Source organism: Monodon monoceros, unplaced genomic scaffold (genome assembly GCF_005190385.1).
Source record: "Monodon monoceros isolate NGI ecotype Baffin Bay Population unplaced genomic scaffold, NGI_Narwhal_1 Super_Scaffold_20, whole genome shotgun sequence".
Lineage (NCBI taxonomy): Eukaryota > Metazoa > Chordata > Mammalia > Artiodactyla > Monodontidae > Monodon > Monodon monoceros.
Window position 1 is genome coordinate 107869443 of NW_021703777.1, and position 15384 is coordinate 107884826.

At 38.2% G+C, this 15384-nt stretch overlaps 1 protein-coding gene across 2 annotated transcripts in view; it reads left to right on the top strand.

The window, feature by feature from the left end:
• Positions 1–15384, top strand: part of ENPEP (glutamyl aminopeptidase) — a 103897-nt gene that overhangs the window by 18612 nt on the left and 69901 nt on the right. The window lies entirely within an intron of this gene.

The window sequence follows — 15384 nt, forward strand, 5'->3', positions numbered from 1 at the left end:
CCAGAGTTTCCCTCCTGCAAAAACCTGTGGGGTTCTTTTCTTCACAACTGAACAGAACCTTGCAGGAGAACTTAAAGGCATCTAATGTGAATGTCAATTCAAGGTAAATTCCACCTCTTTGGCATTTGACTGGCTCCCTACCCATTCACTCTAAATTGAAATCTAGCCCTTAACACCCAAGCACAAATGCTCCAGTACAATTTCCCACTCCAGAGGGAATTACAGGAAAACCACACTACTTATATCTACTTGAAAGTAACATCGGTGGGAACCCACACCAGTCTCACAGTACTACATTCTTGGAGCTAAACAGACAACCTAAGACAAACAGACATATGAGGAAAACAAGCAACATAAAAGAGAAAATCCAAGACCAACAGAAAAGCACAGTGTGAGTAAATAAAAATAGTTAGGGAAACAAAAAAAAAGCCATAAAAAATTAAACATATTCTGACAACACAACCTTTAATTATTACACTCAGAGATTCAAGAATATATGATCACAATAAAATAAAAACAGGAAACTATGATAAAACAATCAGCAATAGTAGTCAGAGTTTAAAAAAAATAATTTCCAAAGCATGACCTTACTCTAACCTCCAGGAATTTGTTGCTAATTCCTTCAAAAACCAGAGCCCAATAAGCGAATAGCTTTAGTTCCTGCCAACTTCTTTGTGTCTTTATCAACTCCACGGAGATGCTTATATTGTTTGAAGCCCTGATACGTCTCGTGGGTTTTCCACTTTTATATTGCAACTATCATTTCTGTTTGTTTGCAGTGGGGGTACATTAAAGCATCAATATTCTGCATGATCTAGAGCCAAAATCTCTATATTACTTGTTCAGCTAAAAAAAAGATCAAGCTAGTTACTTTTTGTGTAATACAACATTTTTAGTAGAAATTTCATGAATCAAAAAACTATTCTTATCCACTCTGTTTCTGACAGTATTATTCTGGTATATTTATCACCTGCTATTCATAGTCAGATTATACTGTGCAGTCCAAAAATCTATAATACCCTGACTGAACTCACCATTCTGGCAAGAATCCTTTATGTCAGTAAATACTGAATCGAGGCCTATGTTCTTCTTAACTGTTTACCTGGAGTAGCAGATATTAGTGCTTGAACCATTCACTACGCTTAAAATGTCCTTGTTGCTCATGAAGATTAGAGGACCCAACCCTAAAAAATTGTTAGGAAAAAAGGTAACCAAGTTTGGAAAGCAGCTCAAAAGACTTAACTCTGCTTATTTCCTTTTTTGAATATTAGTTGCATTACATTTTTTTATTGAGATATAGTTGGTTAACAATGAAGTTCAGATGTGCAACATAGTAATTCACAACTTTTAAAGGTTATACTCCATTCATAGCTATTATAAAATATTGGCTATATTCCCTGGGCTGTACAATATGTCCTTATAGCTTATTTATATTACACATAGCTGTTTGTACCTCTTAATCCTTTACCTGTATTTTGCCCCTCCCCTCCCCCTCCCCACTGGTAACCACTAGTTTGTTCTTTATATCTGTGAGTCTGTTTCTTTTATGTTATATTCATTAGTTTGTTTTATTTTTCAGATTCCACATATAAGTGATATCATACAATATTTGTCTCTCTCTGTCTGACTTATTTCACTAAGTATAATACACTCCAAGTCCATTCATGTTGTTGCAAATGTCAAATTTTCATTATTTTTTTGCTGCGTAGTATTTCATTGTATATATATATACACCACATCGTCTCCATTCATTTGTTGATGGACACTTAGTTTGCTTCCATATCTTGGCTATTGTAAATATGCTACTATGAACGCTGCAGTGCATATACCTTTTTCTTTTTAACATCTTTATTGGAGTATAATTGCTTCACAGTGTTGTGTTAGTTTCTGCTGTATAACAAAGTGAATCAGCTATATGTATACATATATCCCCATATCCCAAATCAGAGTAAGATCCTTTCTGACCCACATCCTAGAGAAACAGAAATAAAAACAAAAATAAACAAATGGGACCTAATGAAACTTAAAAGCTTTTGCACAGCAAAGGAAACCATAAACAAGACAAAAAGACAACCCGCAAAATGGGAGAAGATATTTGCAAACAAAGCAACTGACAAAGGATTAATCTCCAAAATATACAAGCACCTCATGTAGCTCAATATCAAAAAAACAAACAACCCAATCCATATACCTTTTTGAATTAATGTTTTTGTTTTCTTTGGATGTATACCCAGCAGTGGAATTGCTGGGTCATATGGTAGTTCTATTTTTAGTTTTTTGAGAAACTTCCATACTGTTTTCCGTGGTGCCTGCACAAATTTATATTCCCACTGACAGTGTACAAGTGTTCCCTTTTCTCCACACCCTCTCCAGCATTTGTTATTTGTGGTCTTTTTGATGCCAAGTTTTCAGAATGAGTTTGATTTTTATAACATTTTAATGAATTTTTTAAAAATTTCTTTCTTTACTGGAAGGACTATTCTAAATTAAGGTCTCTTAATCTTTCCTGAAGGAATGTATTTAATTCAGGAAGCCACAGAAGATTGCTAATGATCCTTATTCTTTATTTAAATATACAAAAATAAAAAAGAATATAAAATTCTATGAGATAAGTTAGATTTTTTAATGTTTATTATTTGTTTTGAAAAATTCTACTGCAGGAATGATAATCACCAAGCATCAAACAACTCAAATTTTGAGTTAAATGAGAAGTAAGCTGTCAACAAATGTTTTGTGTAACCTAAGTGACGATGCTGGGTTTCTTCTCAAACAACACCTCATGGCAGCTGAGCTCTGGAACTCAAAGTTCTGAACACATTGTGAAACTTCAAAGCCACAGCGAAATTACAGTCCTTAGTCACCCAAACTTCAAGCCAAGGTTCTGCATATTTATAAAAATTTATCTATGGATAAGGGGCAATCTAAAATTTAGGAAGTGTATATCACATTCCTGTGATAAAGCAGTCACAAAGAAAAGTTGAAAAAAACCCCAAAGTATCACTATTCTTTTCTACTAAGTATTCCCCTTCCCCCAAATTTCTGCCTACTGCTGGAAGAATATTTAGAAGAACATAAACTTATAAAAAATTAAACACATTGATGACCTCCTGTAATATCAACCATGTACCTTAAACACACATTTATAGAATTAAAAACAATATCAAGTTCTTTTCTCTTTCTCATCCTGGCTACATCAGCATTGATAATAAAACTGAGGGTTCCTCCAATCAGAATGTTTTATCAGTCTTTGTTGAGCACATACTATGTGCACAAGGAGGATGCTAAGCCCTGAAGGGAGTGAAATATGCTAAGGTATCTGCACTTCAATTAAGATGTGAAACAGAAGTGGTCACCACTGTCCAGTGTCTCCCAACTGTGTTTTAAGGTCTCTGCTGATCATGCCATTTTTGAGTGCCAAAGATCTCATCTTCTGCTTTAGGGGCCCCTGCAAGGGTCCTGGGCCATTTAAAGGGGTGTGTCTATTTGGAACAGTAGAGATAAGATACAAAAATCTCAAGAGATGAACAGGTGCTAACTCTGCTGGATGATCGGCAGTGGAAAGGCAGACTGTTGTCAATGGGGAGAGTGATCATACATTTTTATCATTTATAAAATATAAATAATAGAGAAGGTGTTATTAATTATGCTGGCATAAGAGGTGTAAGCAGATAAGCAACAGACTTACATTCCTGGGACATTCTGGGCAAACCTGGATGTTTGGTCACCTTTGTCAATGGAAGATGCTCAGCAGACAAGGACAACAAAAACACGGACACAGGACACAGCAGACCTGCAGGGCTGCCAGGTGGTAGTGGGAACCCTGTAGGCCCTGACTGGGCTTCTGACTAGGGTGATGGTGGTAGTGGTGGGTAGCATCTGTTCAATCTGATTCTTTTCTGTTCACATGGTCTTCCCAAGTTCAGTGCCTTCACCTCAGACTTTAAGACACCCTTCCAGAGCCTTGCCCCTTCAATCTTAGTACCCCTCTCCTGGGGTACTAGTTTATTGAGACAGAGCCCTCTGGACGTCCCTCCAGTCTCTTTACAATCTATTGTTACAGCATAAACGTTGTGGTTTGCTTTTCTCCTTGCCTTCTGTTTTTATTGCTAAAATCCATTTTAACCAGGCTCTTGCAAATTAAAACATTTTGGCTTTCAAATTTATTGTGTAGGCATGAAAAGCCTATTCTGGACTTCAAAAACTTAAGCTCTATTTTTTCCCCCTTCATTCTCCTAGTATTCCTAATGGTAATGTGGATACCACCCACATATAAGGAAGTGCAGACAAAGAAAATTACAGAGGTTAATCATTCAGTGTATTATCTCTAATGATACTAATGTTCTTGATGGGACTCACAGAGCTATCATGTGTCAAGAACTGCTTACGCATTAGCTTATTAACTGCTCACACTATCAGATAGGTACTGTTGTTACCTCTATTTTGTAGCTAGGGAAAGTCAGGTTTCATTCTTAGGAGTAGAGAAAAGAAGAAGTATGATACAGTAAAAAACAAACTTTGCGCTGAAGTTTAGTGTCAGTTTTGTCTCACTTCGTTTTTCTCATGTACACATTTTTCTCACGCACACAATGTACACAATGAGGAAGTTTATTTTTAAAACTCTTCCAACTCTAAAATTTGAAATAGAAGTCTACAATCCTTACCTAAAACCTTTGTGTCTAGTTGTATGTTTGACGTCAGAAATTTTCAGATTTGTGAAAGGTAATATGGTACGAATATTGAGTATTATTGAGTAACTACAATGGGCTCTAGGGCAGCACCTTATAATCAAACAGTAGTATTTCTGCAGCAATATTTTTTAGTGAGAAAATAAAAATTATTTTTAAAAACTCCTATCAGTTCAGGTCAGATGTTACTGACAAATTTGTTTGCTTAGAACATATAAAACAACTTTTGATTTTCAGAACTCTTTGGACTTTATAATTGTGAAAACTGGGCTAATGAAAGGATTGGGGTAAAGATATCATAAGTGATGCAAAACATTATATTTTATTATTATTAATAGTGCCAGATTCATAGAATTGGTGTGTAGAGTGAGACATTGCATGGTAAGTGCTTATCACATTACCCGGGAATTTTTAAGTATCCAGTAAGACTAATAGTTAATCATAATGATTACACATAAAAGAAGTGACAGCACCAATTAGAATAAATTGTCGTGGACTTACATTCCATCTCTCAAATTCCTGGAGACCCTTAATTAAAAGGACAATATTAACAACTCTAAAAGCATCCTTTACAGTAGGTTGCCATATGATAAAAGAAAGGCAACAACAACAACAGTGATAAAGCAGATGTAAGATGTATCACACCTCCTAAAAGAATAATCAGCTGCATATAAGCTGCAGAAAGCACAGATTTTACACCTGACACTAGCTCAATAGATGCAGTGCTTTGAGTTATGACTAAAAGTACCCATGGACCTCCCTGGCAGCCCAGTGGTTAAGACTTCGCGCTTCCAATGCAGGGGGCATGGGTTCAATCCCTCGTCGGGGAGCTAAGATCCCAGAAGTTGTGCAGTGTGGCCAAAAATAAATAAATTTACAAAATAGTATCCAACAGTGGTATATCTAGGTAACTTAATTCACTTAGGAAACTTAGTATCTTTAAAAACTAAATATATGCATTCAAGTTAAGTTCTTGAAGCCTTACAAACTTCATATATATATATATATAGTTATAAAGCTTATATAAAAACCTTTATATTTAACCTTTAATAGAGTCTTTGAATAATAAAGGCATATATGACTTTTCAGAAAGTAAGAAGAAGAAACAATATGCATGCATATCTCCTTCCTCACCCCATGCTATTTCAATATGGTTATCACAGGCTTTAAAAAAATCATCTCAGTAAAGCAAGCATGTAAACTAGAATGATAGTAATTATTACAAAGCAATGACAATTCAGGAGTAATTTACTGAATTTTGTCATGGACAGAAGTGCTGAGGCTCAGCAAATGAGGGAGGTGGGTTAGCAGCTTCTACCGACACCCATAGAAAGTGATCTTTAACATAAAAATGTTTCTGATATATGGCAGATAGGACACATAGATATGCTTTGGCTAATAATGTTACAAGGTTAACAGGCTGTATCTATATATTCTGTGATTGCTTAGCTCAGTTGATCAAAGCAGTGGTCATAAAATATGATGGATTATATATCAAAATAAGGGTCATCGATCACAGGTGATCTGCAGACTGGCCAGACTGTAAAGACAGAACATACTTCTCTGTGGTGTTGAGTTTCTCAGAAACAAAAAAGGAAGGCATTGCTTTTATTTGGATCGAATTTACACTAACACCAATCCTATTTAAGGACACTGCATTCCTGCTGCTGCCAACAATAGAAATATGGAGAGGAAGAAAAACCTGATTATATTGTCTCAGAAGCATTCTGATTGAAGGGAGTCAATCAACCAGCATGGGCAATGTGAACATATTGACAGAAAAAGCACATAGTCTTTCTCCTCCCCATTGCTCCACCTAAGGTGGGAGACCTCACTGTTATCTCTTCTTCCTCTTTTTCAACCCTCTTTCACTCTCTAAATATTACATGCAACACAAAAGTACAGAGTGTGTACACAACAGCAGAGTGAGGCAAGAGGAACTACCCTTTCTGAAGTTTTTAACAGAAGAGAACAGATGTGGTGGAAATTCTGAGAATCTCAGTTTACAACATGACAATGCTATATGAACGTGATAGTTTTGATTTCACAGGGGGCAATTACCTTCTCTCTGTTCAGTGGCCACCAACTGGATCCTTAGTTTCACTTAACTTCTTGGAAAACGCATGTTGTTCACAAAGAGAACAGGAGGGCGGTGAGGAAATGTATCACTTCTTCTAGAAAGCAAAAATAAATAAATAAATAAAACAAAACAAACTTTAAAAGAAAGGGGATGATACATGAGTGAATTTTGTAGCCTTTGGAGATGAACACATCTTTACTTAGACAAATAAAGCAAGAACGTCAATCACCCAGTAGCTTGGGAGAACAGTGAGTCAGCGATAGTAATTTAAGGGATTCTTTTTATTTTTATTTATTTTTTATTATCTTTATTGGAGTATAATTGCTTTACAATGTTGTGTTAGTTTCTGCTGTACAACAAAGTAAATCAGGTATATGTATACATATATCCCCATATCCCCTCCCTCTTGAGCCTTACTCCCACCCTCTCTATCCCACCCCTCTAGGTCAACACAAAGCATCAACCTGATCTCCCTGTGCTATGCAGCTGCTTCCCACGAGCCATCCATTTCACATTTGGTAGTGTATATGTCAGTGCTGCTTTCTCCTTTCATCCCAGCTTCCCCTTCCCCCGCTCAAACCCCGTATCCTCAAGTCCGTTCGCTACGTCTGTGTCTTTATTCCTGCCCTGACACTAGGTTGATCAGTACCGTTTTTTTTTTAGATTCCATATATGTGCGTTAGCATATGGTATTTGTTTTTCTCTTTCTGACTTAACTTCACTCTGTATGACAGACTCTAGGTCCATCCACCTCATTACAAATAATTCAGTTTGGTGTCTTTTTATGGCTGAGTAGTATTCCACTGTATATATGTGCCACATCTTCTTTATCCATTTATCTGTTGAAGGACACTTAGGTTGCTTCCATGTCCTGGCTATTGTAAATAGTGCTGCAGTGAACACTGTGGTACGTGTATCTTTCTGAATTATGGTTTCCTCAGAGTATATGCCCAGTAGTGGAATTGCTGGGTCATATGGTAGTTCTATATTTAGTTTTTTAAGGAACCGCCATACTGCTCTCCATAGTGGCTGTATCAATTTACATTCCCACCAACAGTGCAGGAGGGTTCCCTTTTCTCCACACCTTCTCCAGCATTTATTGTTTGTAGATTTTGTGATGATGGCCATTCTGACTGGTGTGAGGTGATACCTCATTGTGGTGTTGATTTGCATTTCTCTGATGATTAGTGATGTTGAGCATCTTTGCATGTGCTTTAAAATTCATGATTTAATGTGGTTTTATATATATATATAATTATATATATATATTCAAAAACTACCATTTTATTTGTTAAAGCATACCATTATGCCATATTGAAACACTACAGTGTTTTTGTTTTCTAACATCTTTATTGGAGTATAATTGCTTTACAATGGTGTGTTAGTTTCTGCTGTATAACAAAGTGAATCAGCTATACATATACACTCCCATTTCTCCTCGCTCTTGCATCTCCCTCCAGGCCTCCCTATCCCACCCCTCTAGGTGGACACAAAGCACCAAGCTGATCTCCCTGTGCCATACAGCTGTTTCCCATTAGCTATCTATTTTACATTTGGTAGTGTATATATACCCAGGCCACTCTCTCACTTCGTCCCAGCTTACCCTTCCCCCTCCTCATGTCCTTAAGTCCATTCTCTACATCTGTATCTTTATTCCTGCCCTATCCCTAGTTTCTTCAAAACCATTTTTTTTACATTCCATATATATGTGTTAGCATATATTTCTTTCTCTCTGACTTACTTTACTCTGTAATATTCCATTGTATATATGTGCCACATCTTCTTTATCACTTAGGTTGCTTAGATTGCTGCCATGTCCTGACTATTCAAAATACTGCTGAAATGAACATTGTAGTACATGACCCTTTTTGAATTATGGTTTTCTCAGGGTATATGCCCAGTAGTGGGATTGCTGGGTCACATGGTAGTTCTATTTTTAGTATTTTAAGGAACCTCCATACTGTTCTCCATAGTAGCTGTATCAATTTACACTCCCACCAACAGTGCAACAGGGCTCCCTTTTCTCCACATCCAATCCAGCACTTGTTAGTAGATTTTTCTGATGGCCATTCTGACCAGAGTGAGGTGATACCTCATTGTAGTTTTGATTTGCATTTCTCTAATGATTAGTGATGTGGAGTATCCTTTCATGTGTTTGTTGGCAATCTGTATATCTTCTCTGGAGAAATGCCTACTTAAGTCTTCTGCCCATTTTTGGATTGGGTTGTTTTTTTGATATTGAGCTGCATGAGCTGCTTGTATATTTTGGAGATTAATCCTTTGTCAGTTGCTTCGTTTGCAAATATCTTCTCCCATTCTAAAGGTTGCTTTTCATCTTGCTTATGATTTCCTTTGCTGTGAAAAAGCTTTTAAGTTTCATTAGGTCCCATTTGTTTATTTTTGTTTTTATTTCCATTTCTCTACGAGGTGGGTCAAAAAGGATTTTGCTGTGATTTATGTCATAGAGTGTTCTATGTTTTCCACTAAGAGTTTTATAGTGTCTGGCCTTATATTTAGGTCTTTAAACCATTCTGAGTTTATTTTTGTGTATAGTGTTAGGTAGTGTTTTAATTTCATTCTTTTCAATGTAGCTGTCCAATTTTCCCAGCACCACTTATTGAAGAGGCTGTCTTTTCTCCATTGTATATTTTTGCCTCCTTTATCAAAGATAAGGTGACCATATGTGCATAGGTTTATGTCTAGGCTTTCTAGCCTGTTCCATTGATCTATAGTTCTGTTTTTGTGCCAGTAGCATACTGTCTTGATTACTGTAGCTTTGTAATATAGTGTGAAGTCAGGGAGCCTGATTCCTCCAGCTCTGCTTTTCTTTCTCAAGATTGCTTTGGCTATTCGGCATCTTTTGTGTTTACACACAAATTGTGAAATTTCTTGTTCTAGTTCTGTGAAAAATGCCATTGGTAGTTTGATAGGGATTGCATTGAATCTGTAGATTGCTTTGGGTATTATAGTCATTTTCACAATGTTGACTCTTCCAATCCAAGAACACTGTATATCTCTCCATCTGTTTGTATCATCTTTAATTTCTTTCATCAGTGTCTTACAGTTTTCTGCATATAGGTCTTTTGTCTCCTTAGGTAGGTTTATTCCTAGATATTTTATTCTTTTTTGTTGCAATGGTAAATGCGAGTGTTTCCTTAAGCTCTCTTTCAGATTTTTCATCATTAGTGTACAGGAATGCAAGATATTTCTGTGCATTAATTTTGTATCTTGCTACTTTACCAAATTCCTTGATTAGCTCTAGTAGTTTTCTGGTAGCATCTTTAGGATTCTCTATGTATATAGAAGCATGTCATTTGCAAACAGTGACAGTTTTACTTCTTTTCTGATTTGGATTTCTTTCATTTCATTTTCTTCTCTGATGGCTGTGGCTAAAACTTCCAAAACTATTTTAAATACTAGTGGTGAGAGTGGGCAACCTTCTCTTTTTCCTCATCGTAGTAGAAATGGTTTCAGTTTTTCACCACTGAGAACAATGCTGGCTGTGCGTTTGTCAACTATGGCCTTTATTTTATTGAGGTAAGTTCCATCTATGCACACTTTCTGGAGGGTTTTTATCAAAAATGCGTGTTGAATTTTGTCAAAAGCTTTTTCTGCATCTATTGAGATGATCATATGGTTTTTTCCTTCAGTTTGTTATATTGTGTATCACATTGATTGATTTGCATATACTGAAGAATCCTTGAATTCCTGGGATAAACACCACTTGATCATGGTGTATGATCCCTTTAATGTGCTGTTGGATTCTCTTTGCTAGTATTTTGTTGAGGATTTCTGCATCTATTTTCATCAGTGATATTGGCCTGTAGTTTTCTTTCTTTGTGACATCTTGTCTGGTTTTGGCATCAGAGTGATGGTGGTCTAATAGAATAAGTTTGGGAGTGCTCCTCCCTCTGCTATATTTTGGAAGAGTTTGAGAAGGATAGGTGTTAGCGCTTCTCTAAATGTTCAATAGAATTCACCTGTGAAGCCATCCAGTCCTGGACTTTTGCTTGTTGGAAGATTCTTAATCACAGTCTTAATTTCAGTGCTTGTGATTGTTCTGTTTATATTTTCTATTTCTTCCTGGTTCAGTCTTGGAAAGTTGTGCTTTTCTAAGAATTTGTCCATTTCTTCCAGGTTGTCCCTTTTATTGGCATTTGGTTGCTTGTAGTAATCTCTCAGGATCCTTTGTATTTCTGCAGTGTCAGCTGTTACTTCTCCTTTTTCATTAATAATTCTATTGATTTGAGTCTTCTCCCTTTTTTCCTTGATGAGTCTGGCTAATGGTTTATCAATTTTGTTTATCTTCTCAAAGAACCAGCATTTAGTTTTACTGATCTTTGCTACTGTTTTCTTCATTTCTTTTTCATTTATTTCTGATCTGATCTTTATAATTTCTTTCCTTTTGGTAACTTTAGGGGTTTTTTGTTCTTCTCTAATTGCTTTAGGTGTAAGGTTAGGTTGTTTATTTAAGATGTTTCTGGTTTCTTGAGGTAGGACTGTATTGCTATAAACTTCCCTCTTAGAACTGCTTTTGCTGCATCCCATAGGTTTTGGGTCACCGTGTTTTCATTGTCATTTGTTTCTAGGTTTTTTTTTGTTTGTATTTTTGGGGTTTTTTTTTTGCGGTACTCGGGCCTCTCACTGTTGTGGCCTCTCCTGCTGCGGAGCACAGGCTCCGGACGCGCAGGCCCAGCGGCCATGGCTCACGGGCCCAGCCTCTCCACGGCATGTGGGATCCTCCCAGGCTGGGGCACGAACCCGTGTCCCCTGCATCGGCAGGCGGACTCCCAACTACTGCACCACCAGGGAAGCCCATGTTTCTAGGTATTTTTTGATTTCCTCTTTGATTTCTTCAGTGATCTCTTGGTTATTAAGTAGTGTATTGTTTAGCCTCCATGTGTTTGTATATTACAGATTTTTTCCTGTAATTGATATCTAGTCTCATAGCATTGTGGTCAGAAAGGATACCTGATATGATTTCAATTTTCTTAAATTTACCAAGGCTTGATTTGTGAGCCAAGATATGGTCTATCCTGGAGAATGTTCCATGAGCCCTTGAGAAGAAAGTGTATTTTGTTGTTTTTGGATGGAGTGTCCAATAAATATCAATGAAGTCCATCCTTTTAATGTATCATTTAAAGCTTGTGTTTCCTTATTTATTTTCATTTTGGATGATCTGTCCATCGTTGAAAGTGGGGCGTTAAAGTCCCCTACTATTGTGTTACTGTCAATTTCCTCTTTTATGGCTGTTAGCAATGCCTTATGTATTGAGGTGCTCCTATGTTTGGTGCATAAATATTTACAATTCTTATATCTTCTTGGATTGATCCCTTGATCATTATGTAGTGTACTTCTTTGTCTCTTGTAATAGTCTTTATCTTAAAGTCTATTTTGTCTGATATGAGAATTGTTACTCCAGCTTTCTTTTGATTTCCATTTGCATGGAATATCTTTTTCCATCCCCTTACTTTCAGTCTGTATGTGTCCCTAGGTCTGAGGTGGGTCTCTTGTAGACAGCATATATACAGGTCTTGTTTTTATATCCATTCAGCCACTCTATGTCTTTTGATTGGAGCATTTAATCCATTTACATTTAAGGTAGTTATCAATGTTGCTATTACCATTTTCTTGTTTTGGGTTTGTTATTGTAGGTCTTTTCCTTCTCTTGTGTTTCCTGCCTAGAGAAGTTCGTTTAGCATTTGTTGTAGGGCTGGTTTGGTGGTGCTGAATTCTCTTAGCTTTTGTCTGTAAAGGTGTTAATTTCTCCGTGGAATCTGAACGAGATCCTTGCTGGGTAGAGTAATCTTGGTTGTTAGGTTTTTCCCTTTCATCACTTTAAGTATGTCCTGCCACTCCCTTCTGGCTTGCAAGTTTCTTCTGAAACATCAGCTGTTAACCTTATGTGGATCCCCATGTATGTTATTTGTTGCTTTTCCCTTGCTGCTTTTAATATTTTTTCTTTGTATTTAATTTTTGGTAGCTTGATTAATACGTGTCTTGGCATGTTTCTCCTTGGATTTATCCTGTGTGGGACTCTCTGTGCTTCCTGGACTTGACTATTCCCTTTCCCATATTAGGGAAGTTTTCAACTATGATCTCTTCAAATATTTTCTCAGTTCTTTTTTTTCCTCTTCTTCTTCTGGGACCCCTATAATTCAAATGTTGGTGCGTTTAATGTTGTCCCAGAGGTCTCTGAGACTGTCCTCAATTCTTTTCATTTTTTTTCTTTATTCTGCCCTGTGGTAGTTATTTCCACTATTTTATCTTCCAGGGCACTTATCCATTCTTCTGCCTCAGCTATTCTGCTATTGATTCCTTCTAGAGAATTTTTCATTTATTGTGTTGTTCATCATTGGTTTGCTCTTTAGTTCTTGTAGGTCCTTGTTAAACGTTTCTTGTATTTTCTCCATTCTATTTCCAAGATTTGGGTCATCTTTACTATCATTACCCTGAATTCTTTTTTTAGGTAGACTGCCTATTTCCTCTTCATTTGTTTGGCCTGGTGGGTTTTTACCTTGCTCCTTCATCTGCTGCGTATTTCTCTGTCTTCTCATGTTGCTTAACTTACTGTGTTTGGAGTCTCCTTTTCACAAGCTGCAGGTTCGTATTCACATTGTTTTTGGTGTCTGTGCCCCATGGGTAAGGTTGTTTCAGTGGTTTGTGTAGGCTTCCTGGGGGAGGGGGTTAGTGCCTGTGTTCTGGTGGATGAGGCTGGATCTCATCTTTCTGGTGGGCAGGATCACGTCCAGTTGTGTGTTTTGGTGTGTCTGTGAACTTATTATGATTTTAGGCAGCCTCTCTGCTAATGGGTGGGGTTGTGTTCCTGTCCTGCTAGTTGTTTGGCATAGGGTGTCCAGCACTGTCACTTGCTGGTTGTTGAGTGGACTGGGTCTTAGCGTTGAGATGGACATCTCTGGGAGAGCTTTTGCCATTTGATATTATGTGGGCCATGCAATCTCTGGTGGACCAATGTCCTGAACTCAGCTCTCCCACCTCAGAGGCTCAGGCCTGACACCTGGCTGGAGCACCAAGACCCTGTCAGCTACTCGGCTCAGAAGAAAAGGGAGAAGAAAAAGAAAGAAAGGAAAAAATAAAATAGTTACTAAATAAAAAATTTAAAAAATATATTATTAAAAATAAAAATTAAAGACGTAATAAAAAAAAGAAACAAGAGAATGACCAAACCAAAAAAGAAATCCACCAATGATAACAAGTGCTAAAAACTATATGAAAAAAAAAAGAAAAAACGGACAGACATAACCCTAGGACAAACCATCAAAGAAAAGCTATACAGACAAAATCACACAAAGAAGCATACACGTATACAATCAGAAAAAGAAAAAAAGGAGAAAAATATATATACATATAAAGAAAAAAGGAAGAGTGCAACCAAATCAACAAATCTACCAGTGATAATAAGCTCTAAATACTAAATTGAGATAAACATAAAACCAGAAACAAATTAGATGCAGAAAGAAAACCCCAAGTCTGCAGTTGCTCCCAAAGTCCACCACCTCAATTTTGGGATGATTCGTTGTCTATTCAGGTATTCCACAGATGCAGGGTACGTCAAGTTGATTGTGGAGATTTCATCCACTGCTCCTGAGGCTGCTGGGAGAAATTTCTCTTCTGTTTGCACAGCTCCTGGGGTTCAGCTTTGGATTTGGACCCACCTCTGCACGTAGGTTGCCTGAGGGTGTCTGTTCTTTGCCCAGACAGGACAGGGTTAAAATAGCAGCTGATTAGGGGGCTCTGGCTCACTCGGGCCAGGGGGAGGGAAGGGTACAGAATGCGGGGAGAGCCGGTGGCAACAGAGGTTGGTGTGACATTGCACCAGCCTGAGGCGCACCACGTGTTCTCCTGGGGAATCTGTCCCTGGATGACAGGACCCTGGCAGTGGCGGGCTGCACAGGTTCCTGGGAGGGGACGTGTGGATAGTTACCTGTGCTTGCACACAGGATTCTCAGTGGCTGCAGACTCAGCCTTAGCACCTCATGCCCGTCTCTTGTGTCTGCGCTGATAGCCACAGCTCACGCCCACCTCTGGAGCTCATTTAGGCAGTGCTCTGAATCCCCTCTCCTCGTAGGCAGTTCTGGACTTTTTCCCAGACTCTCTCCCTGCTATCTGTGGCGCACTAGCCCCCTTCAGGCTGTGTTCATGCAGCCAACCCCAGTCCTCTCCCTGGGGTCTGACCTCTGAAGCCTCAGCCTCAGCTCCCAGCCCCGCCTGCCCCGGCCAGTGAGCAGACAAGCCTCTTGGGCTGGTGAGTGCTGGTCGGCACTGATCCTGTGTGGGAATCTCTCCACTTTGCCCTCCGCACCCCTGTTGCTGCATTCTCGTCCGTGGCTCCAAAGATTCTCCCCCGCCCACCCCTCATCTCCGCCAGTGAAGGGGCTTTCCAGTGTGTGGAACTTTTCCTCCTTCACAGTTCCCTCCCTGAGGTGCAGGTCCCATCGCTATTCTTTTGTCTCTGTTTTTCCTTTTGCCCTACCCAGGTATGTAGGAAGTTTCTTGCCTTTTGGGAAGTCTGAAGTCTTCTACCAGTGTTCAGTAGGTGTTCTGTAGTTGTTCTACATGTACATGCATTTTTGATGTATTTGTGGGGAGAAAGTGGAT